This window comes from Schistocerca serialis, chromosome 2, assembly GCF_023864345.2.
Source record: "Schistocerca serialis cubense isolate TAMUIC-IGC-003099 chromosome 2, iqSchSeri2.2, whole genome shotgun sequence".
Taxonomy (NCBI): domain Eukaryota; kingdom Metazoa; phylum Arthropoda; class Insecta; order Orthoptera; family Acrididae; genus Schistocerca; species Schistocerca serialis.
Genome location: NC_064639.1, coordinates 853,192,644 through 853,203,487, shown reverse-complemented (window position 1 = coordinate 853,203,487; position 10,844 = coordinate 853,192,644).

The window sequence follows — 10,844 nt, the reverse complement described above, 5'->3', positions numbered from 1 at the left end:
CGGTGATTGTAGAAATGTGTATTATCAGACCAGCACAACAGTTACACGTCGCCGACGGTGCAACCTCGTAATAAAATCGCTGAATTTTGAAAGTGATTCGGCTAAGGAACGTGGTATGCAAGCGCTATTTGCAACTCCCTCACGCCGCCCCAGCTAACTATTTCTCCAGTATTTGTAACGCATTCTGTCTCGATGCCATATCACATTTCTGGCACTCACATATCTCGAAAACGAGCCACATTTCTCGAACCTATCTGCTAGAGTAAAATTCCAACGTCGTTTTAGGTAGCCCCTTTGTATCTTGCAACTATCCCTCAGACTCAGCGCTACCGTCCCTACAGATTTGCGCATGTGATTGTTCCAATGTAAGTCAAAACTGAGTAGAAGTCGGAGAAAGCTACATCTATCACCGTCGTCAACCCATGTAGAAACAGGTGAAGCTGAGCTACTGTGACAGAACTGTGTTTGGATCGTTTGATGGAAATGAAGCCTGATTCTGCAACACCAGGTAGTATAAAAGACAGTAGGAGAGCTGGGGGAAGGATGTGGATTTTGCTACTGCATTGTGGTGCTTCTCCAAACTACAAGCAGGTACTACAGATCCGCGTCCCTCAAGGTTCATTCACGCCTATCACTTCAACATTCTGTCATCGTTATTCTATTCCATCAGCCAGAGAAAAATTATGAACTATAAAAATTCAACTAACTTCATCCGATAGAGAACAAGATTAGATTTCTAACACATCTCTCTCCACCCATATATCGAAACCAAATACCACATGCGTGCAGGCATCGAGCACATGTGACGATTCTATTAAATATAGTGGTATTGATCAACTGCACAGACCAGTTTAAGGTTTCATCACCCATACTGTAGGATGATGACCGTATCCCACAGACTATACTGTAAGTCCCAAGAGACGCTCACTGTGGCCCTGTGTCGTTGGTTGAAACATTGTTTTCTAACATGCTTTGTACACATACATTTTCTTTTTCTGTCCTTGCTTCGAATGTCTGTGTCAGGTCCTAAACTGACATTAAGACACTCTGATGCACGGCCTCTCACAGAAAACTAGACATCGCACGGTGTAAACCATTTTGTTACTGCAGCTATCATAACACATGACACACGGTGGATGATTTTAAATAAAAGACAGTTACAACATAAGGAAACTAGAAGAGTTTGGCTGCATTTTGGAGAGTTTCCAGACTGATGTCCGAAAGTGATTAACGACCTCTACTTTTAAACTCATCTGTCACAGTTACAGAATAGATGATGGCTCTGCGTTCCCTTTTGACTGATTCCTCATATTGCACTCATGTACGTGATCACTGTTTTGGTGCTAGTAACCCCCAGAACGTGTCACCCATCCACAAATCGTCTGCTGTGTTATAAAGGTTAAATTACGTGCTTGTATTCGTAGCACTGTCAAAAACAGTACCATATCGTTTCATAGTATAAACACGCGTTATATGTCGAAGTGCTAATGTTTTTCCAAGGAAAACTGACAAATACATTGAAAATCTCTTAAAAAGTAAAGTATGACGCCAAAACCAAGTGTTTTTAAGAAACGTGGGTTTCTTGGTAATAGGGTTTACAAGAAAGGGAAACATTGTGTTCAACATGTGGCGTGTGAAGTTACAGACAATGAAATACAGGAAAACTCGTCAGTCTCTAGAGAAACACCCATTGGTGCTTCGAAGATGAAAATAAAACGTTGTGATACATAGTTTTCTCAAAACGAAAGTGGTGTAAATGGCGGAGTAGTGTAGTGGTTAATAAAAAAGAAAAATAAAATAAAATAAAAGGTTGAAAATGGTGGGAAGGAATGGTGAATAAAAAGGGGGTTTTAAAATCGTAAATGACCGTGAAAAAGGGAAAGAATGAAATGCAAATCGGACTTCGTATTACAGAAAAGCTATCGGACTTCTTGATTCGGAAAAGCTATTGTTGGGGTGGTCCTTGTGGCGTTTTTGAGCAAAAGTTAAACCAATTTCCACTACAAAAATTATTGAAAAATGTAACTGACAGGGGGAAACGGCGTATATAAGAGTTCATCCTTTACCATGTTAACATGTCTTCTTTCGTGCGGCTTCCAGGTCTTCAAAAATCTCCTACTTCATTTCTGCGTGAAAAGTCTGCTCCGAAATCTTGCAATAAGTTTCATTGTCCAGGAATTTCTAATGTATACAAAACCGTCTTGATATTAAATGCAATTTGTTATAGTTGTTTCTCTCCATCCTTCGAATTTCATAACAACTTCCACAATGTCTACACATTAATAAGTTTTTTCGTCTTAATCAGATCACGTCTGCATTAAGCTTCCGCTCTCGAGAGACAATAAAGAAACGGATCGAAAAAAAAGAGTTACAATTTTAGAATTTTCTCTGCCGTCGAGCGCTCATACCGCTGCGACGGTATAATTTATGTCTGAGGGAACGAGTGTACCGCGGCGAAATTCAAAGTCCCGCTACAGTAGGTTATATTCTGATAGATTTACACACACTAAAAAGGGTGTTAGATGAATGTGTATGTTGTAAAATATGTGGAGGGCCAGTTAGTTTACATGAAGACAGTGAGGTATCAAATGGAGCAGCCAGGAAACTTACCTTTAATTGTGGCAGTTGTAAATATACTCATTCACTTTGGAATTCTAATAAGTCTAGAGATAACTATTTTGAAGTAAATGTTAGGTGGTTTTGTGGATTGAGAGCTATTGGCAAAGGACACACTACAGGAGACGCAATGTGTGCTGTGATGAATATTCCACACCCACGTTGTAAAATGGACAAGTGTGCAGGATTTATTGGAGCTGCTGTGGAATCTGTTGAATGTGAGTCAATGAGGGGAGCTGCAAACGAAGCTGTTGAAATAAAAGATGGTATGACTGACATATCAGTAGCTTTTGATGGCACTTGGCAGAAGTGTGGCTGCAGTCCGAAGAATTCTGTTCCAACAGTGATCAGTGTGGATACTGGAAGGGTAATAATTTTCAGATTTTAGCCAAACATTTTTATAAGTGTAAATCATGGAATGAAGAAGGACATATCTGTGACAGAAATTATAAAGGAACAAGTGGTGGTATGGAGTCCTCTGCAGCTATTGAAATCTTTAGTTGATCTGTGAACGAAAGGGGAGTGTGTTACACCAAGTTCTTAGGTGATGGAGACTCAAAAGCAAATAACATTGTAGTAGCTGCTCAGCCTTATGATGAGAAGATTATCACAAGACTAGAATGTGTTCGTCACATCCAGAAAACGATGTACACCAGGTTGAGAAAGCTGAAATAAAGTTTGAGAGACAAGAAACTTTCTGTTGATAAAACATTAAGAGGCAGGCTGACAGGCAAAATTATTGATGAACTACAGCAGTATTATGGAATGGCTACTAGAAATAATAGTGAGGATTTGTTGAAAATGAAGCACGCAGTATGGGCTACCTTCGTCCACAGACTGTCAACTGATGAAAAACCAGTTCACCATCTTTGCCCTCCTGGACCTGATTCATGGTGCAATTACTGCAATGCCCAGTACTCAAAAAGTTCACACAGCCATAAGCATTCCATCCCAGCAGCAGTCATGGATATCATAAAACCTATTTACTGAGACCTGGCAAATCCTGAATTACTGAAGAAGTGTCTGAATGGTCAGACTCAAAATCCCAATGAGTCATTCGATAATCTTATATGGACTGGCTTACCAAAAAATGTTTTTGTTGGAATGCAGACTCTGAAGTGGGGGGGGGGGGGGGGGGGAGGGGTTTAGTGATGCTGTTATTGCTTTTAATGATGGCAACATTGGTAGGGTGAAGGTGCTACAGCATATGGGAATTAATCCTGGAGGAAACTGCATCAGAGAACTTGAATGGATGGACAAGGTTTGCATTGATAAAGCAGAGAATGCAGCACAGTTGGCCACTAAGGAGTCCAGAAAGAAGAAAGGAAGAAAAAACTTGTAAAAAAATCAAGAGGGTGATATCCTGAGTCTACTGAACTAAAAGAAGAACATAATGTGCATGTATAATAAAATTATTTAGTACACAAGATTTTAACTGTATAATTAAAAAATGTATTTCCGAAAGCAGTGGCTGAAATGCAATTATTGTAGTTCAGTAAACGCAGAAAATACAGTTTAATGTCCTGTAAAAGTTTCATGTCAATGACTACAGTGGTTCCTGACATACGGGGAAGCCAGTCACTATATTTAACACTGACAGGGTAGGGCATTCCAGCTCCCCTTTCACATAAATTATTTTATAAAAATTCGTATATAGTATAATTATTATGAAAAGCTTGTGCCAAAATCAGTTTCAGATTCTGAAGAAACATCCACTGGAATCTCATCCAAGGCTAAAGAGCGCCATTCATCTCCACTTTCTGCATTTCAGGTAGCTTAGCAGACAGTAAAAGATCTACTAGTGTTGTAAAGTAGGTGAACTTCTCTCTCTGTATGAGGCAAGGCTCCTTTTGGACATAATACATATAAATGTTCTAGCAGAGGGTTATTAATATTAAGTCACATCTGAATTCCTTTACATCCACAAATTAAGAAGTTGTGGCATTTCTCGATAAATTCACTTATGAGACAGAGCCAAAACACCCTTCAACATCATTGCTTCCATAAGTTCTACAAATAATACCTGCTGTTAATGTCCAAAAAATTGGTCTCATTGCAGTCTCTACAGGATCCACAATGATTGTATACAGAGACTCTTTGTGAACAAAATCCTGTTTCATTTAGATTAGAAAAATGTCATTATAGGTTTTTTCCCTTTTTTTCCTTAAGTTTAGTACTAGAACTTTTGAAAATTGGAAGTAAGCGTTCATAGTATTAAATTCGGGCAACATACTCTTTAGAAATTGGAAATACACTGTAATAAATGTATCACGGAACAAGTTATGATCCCTTTGGGCTTACTAACCTTTAGTGTTGCTTACTGATCAATAAAAGATACAATTAGTGCATCCCACTATTCCAAAAGTTGTTCCACAATGGAAAGAAATGAAAGCCAACGAGTCTGTGCTGGATGTAGTATTTTATGTACTTTAAGCTGCATACATTGTTGAAAGTGAACTAGCTCAAATTGCCATTTGGAATTTAGTTTTAATTAATTATGTACATCTCTTGAAAGTTCCTCTTAACAATTAGGAAGTCTCCAGAATGAGATTTTCACTCTGCAGCGGAGTGTGCGCTGATATGAAACTTCCTGGCAGATTAAAACTGTGTGCCCGACCGAGACTCGAACTCGGGACCTTTGCCTTTCGCGGGCAAGTGCTCTACCAACTGAGCTACCGAAGCACGACTCACGCCCGGTACTCACAGCTTTACTTCTGCCAGTACCTCGTCTCCTACCTTCCAAACTTTACAGAAGCTCTCCTGCGAGCTTCTGTAAAGTTTGGAAGGTAGGAGACGAGGTACTGGCAGAAGTAAAGCTGTGAGTACCGGGCGTGAGTCGTGCTTCGGTAGCTCAGTTGGTAGAGCACTTGCCCGCGAAAGGCAAAGGTCCCGAGTTCGAGTCTCGGTCGGGCACACAGTTTTAATCTGCCAGGAAGTTTCAATTAGGAAGTCCCTTGAAACCATTGCTATCACACAAGTGAACTGAATGACAAATGCATTTTGTTAACATAATTCCACAAAGAAACTTTCGGTTGACTGGATACCGAATTGTGTTCCCCTACCATAGCATTTGCGCCATCTGAGACAAAACCAATGATGTTCTCTAACGGAATATTATGTTATACTAAGGCGTAAGTGGCTTGTCATTATGCCAGTCAAATTGAAGAGTTTGCTAAATATTTACCCTTCCATCCTGTAATAACAGCATGCAACAACGTAAGCAGAATTGACTGTAGCAATATCGGTACTTTCATCTGTCAAAGTGGAGAATTTTATTTCTTGAAACTTGGAAATAATATCATTTTTATGAGAAGGTGCGATAGCATTTATTATAATAGCCATGCTTTTGTTCCTTTTCATAACGACATTTTGTGCTGCCAGTATCTTAGAAAGAGGAAACAAACTTTTTAACGTAGGTGTCAAATGATCATTTGATCAGGGATGCCATTAGCTGCTAGACCTGCGGCAATATTAAGCTTGGATTCCATTGTTTGTTTGTCGAGCATTGTTCTGCCTTTAGACAGAAACTTTGCAGAAGTTAAGCATTAATTTTCTATGATACCCAGTGGCGGCTGTTTTGAAAGAACACAAAAGTGGGTGAACATCCTAGCTTTTGACATCTTGCAGATTTACTTGTTATTTTTCTTTAAATGTCCTTCAACATAATGTAGATGCAGTAATCTGAAGTACACAGCGATAAATCTAACACATCATACTACACCGCTACTTCTCTAGAATCCGTGAAACTTGGCATCAAAATCATTAGACCTCCTTTAGTTGTGCATGCTGTAAGGAGCTTTTACTCATGCACAGATGGCTTGATGTAATTGCTTTTCAAGCCTAATACATATGGGATTGATATACAATGTGTACGGTTCATGGCGTGCACAGATGGCCCTTACCACTCAACTATAAGTTTATGTCAGTGCCATCAGATGGTAGCACAATGCAGCAAACTGTTATCCCTGTTCACCTGGCGTAAATCACGCTAGACTGTAGCACACTCCTCAGATATGCCAGTTCACTCATTATATAGTAAAATTAGATCAGACATCAGTATGTGTTATAGTTATACTCATAGTAATGCCTAGTTTGTGGGATTCTGAATGAGATATACTATATTAAGTTTTGGATTTTATCATGCAGTAATTCATTTGAGTCGTTGAGAACCATAAAGCACATCATCTTCGACTGTGAAACTGTAACATTTATTCATATTTCTGACATGTGTTGATCTGATGGTGCACCAGGGTTTCTATGCAATACATTTTATACATTGAAGGTTTACTTAGCTAAAACAGAGTCGGTGTTTGATAAAAAATGTTATATAAATAATAATAACAATTAATAATAATAATAGTAATGAGCCCCGTGGAGGCTCGGAAAAGAATAGGCCTTCGGTATGTTCTGCCAGTCATAAAAGGCGACGAAAAGAACAAACCACTAATAGGGCTAACGCCCCTTTTAGTGTGATTAGTTGGTTCAGGACAGAACTAATGAAGCCTCGGACAAGCGCTGTCATGGTCGGGGACGACGCTTGAACCCTATGCTCGTCCACAATGGTAACGACACAGAAAATGATTTAAATCCAAATAGAGGTGTTTTGCAGGACATGCTTCCTGCAACCACTCTAGAAGGAAAACAAAGACAGAGGATGAAATGGTCCGATGAAGTTAACCGACACCTTATGTTCTGTTATTACCAAACAACAAACTTAGAAACCAACACAACTGGATACAGATCACAAGTATACACAACATTTAATACCAGATACCCAGAATTAAAAATTTTAACAGATCAACGACTAGCTGATCAAATTCATGTAATAATAAAAAATAACAGGATACCCCAGTCAGAATTAGAAAACATCAAACAACAAGTACAAGAAATACTGGAACAAAATAATGTGCAATCAGAAGAAGAGGAAAATACAGTAATGGAATCAAACATCCCAGAGCAAACAAACAAAGAACAACACGCATCAATTAAACAATCAGAGGAAAACAAAATCTTAGGACAGCCACGAGAACAAGCACAAATAGAACATGAAGTGACACACATGTTAGATATAGAAGAAAAATTTCAGTTGACATATATAGAATACAAAGACACAAATACAGGCATCAGACCATTCTTGCATAGACCACAAAATAACCCACAAGTCGAAACAACAATAACAACCATGAACACAATCATACACAACAAAATAAATGAAAATATAACTATGGAAGAGTTACAACTACTGGTTTATGTAGAAGCACTCACTACACTAAATATACACACTAGGCAGAGATCAGAACCAACCAACACACAGAAGAAACCCACAAAACCAGCATGGCAACACAGGCTACAGATCAGAATAGAAAAACTGAGAAAAGACATTGGACAGCTAACACAATTTATAAGAAATGAAATATCAGACAAAAAACGAAAAAGGTTAGGTAAAATCTCACAACAAGAAGCGATAGAGCAATTAGATGAAAAGAAGCAGAAATTACAAGCATTGGCCAAACGACTTAGAAGATACAAAAAAAGTGAAAATAGAAGGAAACAAAACCAAACATTCAACACAAACGAAAAGAAATTTTACCAGACAATAGATAACACACACATTAAAATAGACAATCCACCAAACATAACAGACATGGAACACTTCTGGTGCAACATATGGTCAAACCCGGTACAACATAACAAACACACATGGTAGATACAAGCAGAAACAGACTCATACAAGATGGTACCACAAATGCCTGAAGTGATAATTTTGCAACATGAAGTCACCCAAACAATTAATTCTACGCACAATTGGAAAGCCCTGGGAAATGATAAAATAGTAAATTTTTGGCTAAAGAAGTTCCCCTCAACACATTCACATCTAACTAAATTATTTAACAATTACACTGCAGACCCATACACAGTCCCTGATACACTTACACGTGGAATAACTTATCTGAAACCTAAAGATCAAGTAGACACAGCAAACCCAACAAAATATCGCCCCATAACATGCCTACCAACAATATACAAAATATTAACTTCAGTCATTACACAGAAATTAATGACACATACAACACAGAACAAAATTATAAATGAAGAACAAAAAGCCTGCTGCAAAGGAGCACGAGGATGTAAAGAGCAACTGATAATAGATACAGAAGTGACATATCAAGCTAAAACTAGACAAAGGTCGCTGCACTACGCACACATTGATTACCAAAAAGCTTTTGATAGTGTACCCCACTCATGGTTACTACAGATATTGGAAATATACTAAGTAGATCCTAAATTAATACAGTTCCTAAACATAGTAATGAAAAATTGGAAAACCACACTTAATATCCAAACAAATTCAAATAATATCACATCACAGCCAATACAGATTAAGCGTGGAATATACCAAGGAGACTCATCAAGTCCTTTCTGGTTTTGCCTTGCTCTGAACCCACTATCCAACATTCTAAACAATACAAATTATGGATATAATATTACTGGAAAATACCCACACAAAATCACACATTTGCTATACATGGATGATCTAAAACTACTGGCAGCAACAAATCAACAACTCAACCAATTACTAAAGATAACAGAAGTATTCAGCAATGATATAAATATGGCTTTTGGAACAGACAAATGTAAGAAAAATAGCATAGTCAAGGGAAAACACACTAAACAAGAAGATTACATATTGGATAATCACAGCGACTGCATAGAAGTGATGGAAAAAACAGATGCCTATAAATATCTAGGATACAGACAAAAAATAGGAATAGATAATACAAATATTAAAGAAGAACTAAAAGAAAAATATAGACAAAGACTAACAAAAATACTGAAAACAGAATTGACAGCAAGAAACAAGACAAAAGCTATAAATACTTACGCTATACCAATATTGACCTACTCATTTGGAGTACTGGAATGGAGTAACACAGACCTAGAAGCACTCAATACACTTACACGATCACAATGGCACAAATATAGAATACATCACATAGATTCAGCAACAGAAAGATTCACATTAAGCAGAAAGGAAGGAGGAAGGGGATTTATCGACATAAAAAAACCTACATTATGGACAGGTAGACAATTTAAGAAAATTCTTTATAGAACGAGCAGAAACTAGCAAAATACACAAAGCAATCACTCATATAAATACACTGGCTACACCATTGCAATTTCATAACCACTTCTAAATCCTTTAGATAACATATCATCAACAGATATGAAGAAAGTAAATTGCAAAAAGAAAACACTGCATGGCAAGCACCCGTATCATCTAACACAGCCACACATCGATCAAGACGCATCCAACACATTGCTAAGAAAAGGCAATATATACAGTGAGACGGAAGGATTCATGATTGCAATACAGGATCAAACAATAAACACCAGATATTATAGCAAGCATATTATTAAAGATCTAAATACCACAACAGATAAATGCAGACTTTGCAAACAACAAATAGAAACAGTAGATCACATCACAAGCGGATGTACAATACCAGCAAATACAGAATATCCCAGAAGACATGACAATGTAGCAAAAATAATAGATCAACAACTTGCCATACAATATAAACTAATAAAACAACACGTTCCCACATACAAGTATGCACCACAAAATGTACGGGAGAATGATGAATACAAATTATACTGGAACAGAACCATTATAACAGATAAAATAACACCACATAACAAACCTGACATCATACTCACCAATAAAAAGAAGAAATTAACACAACTAATCGAAATATCCATACCCAATACAACAAATATACAAAAGAAAACAGGAGAAAAAATTGAAAAATACATCCAACTGGCTGAGGAATTCAAAGAAATTTGGCATCAGGATAAAGTTGACATCATACCAATTATACTATAAACTACAGGAGTCATACCACACAATATCCACCAGTACATCAATGCAATACAGCTACATCCAAACGTATACATACAACTACAGAAATCTGTAATTATTGATACATGTTCAATTACCCGAAAGTTCATAAATGAAATGTAACATATACCGTACAGTTAAAAGGAAGTCACACTTGATCAAGGTCCGTATCACTTTCCATTTTTAACCAGACATAACGTCTGAGACAGAAAAGAGAAATAATAATTATTATAAAACACCCATCAGTCCACATAACATCTTCACTTTATCGTTTTTTCCTTCTTTTTTTTCCTTTCTAGAAATTCTTACCCCCGAGCTATGCATGGCA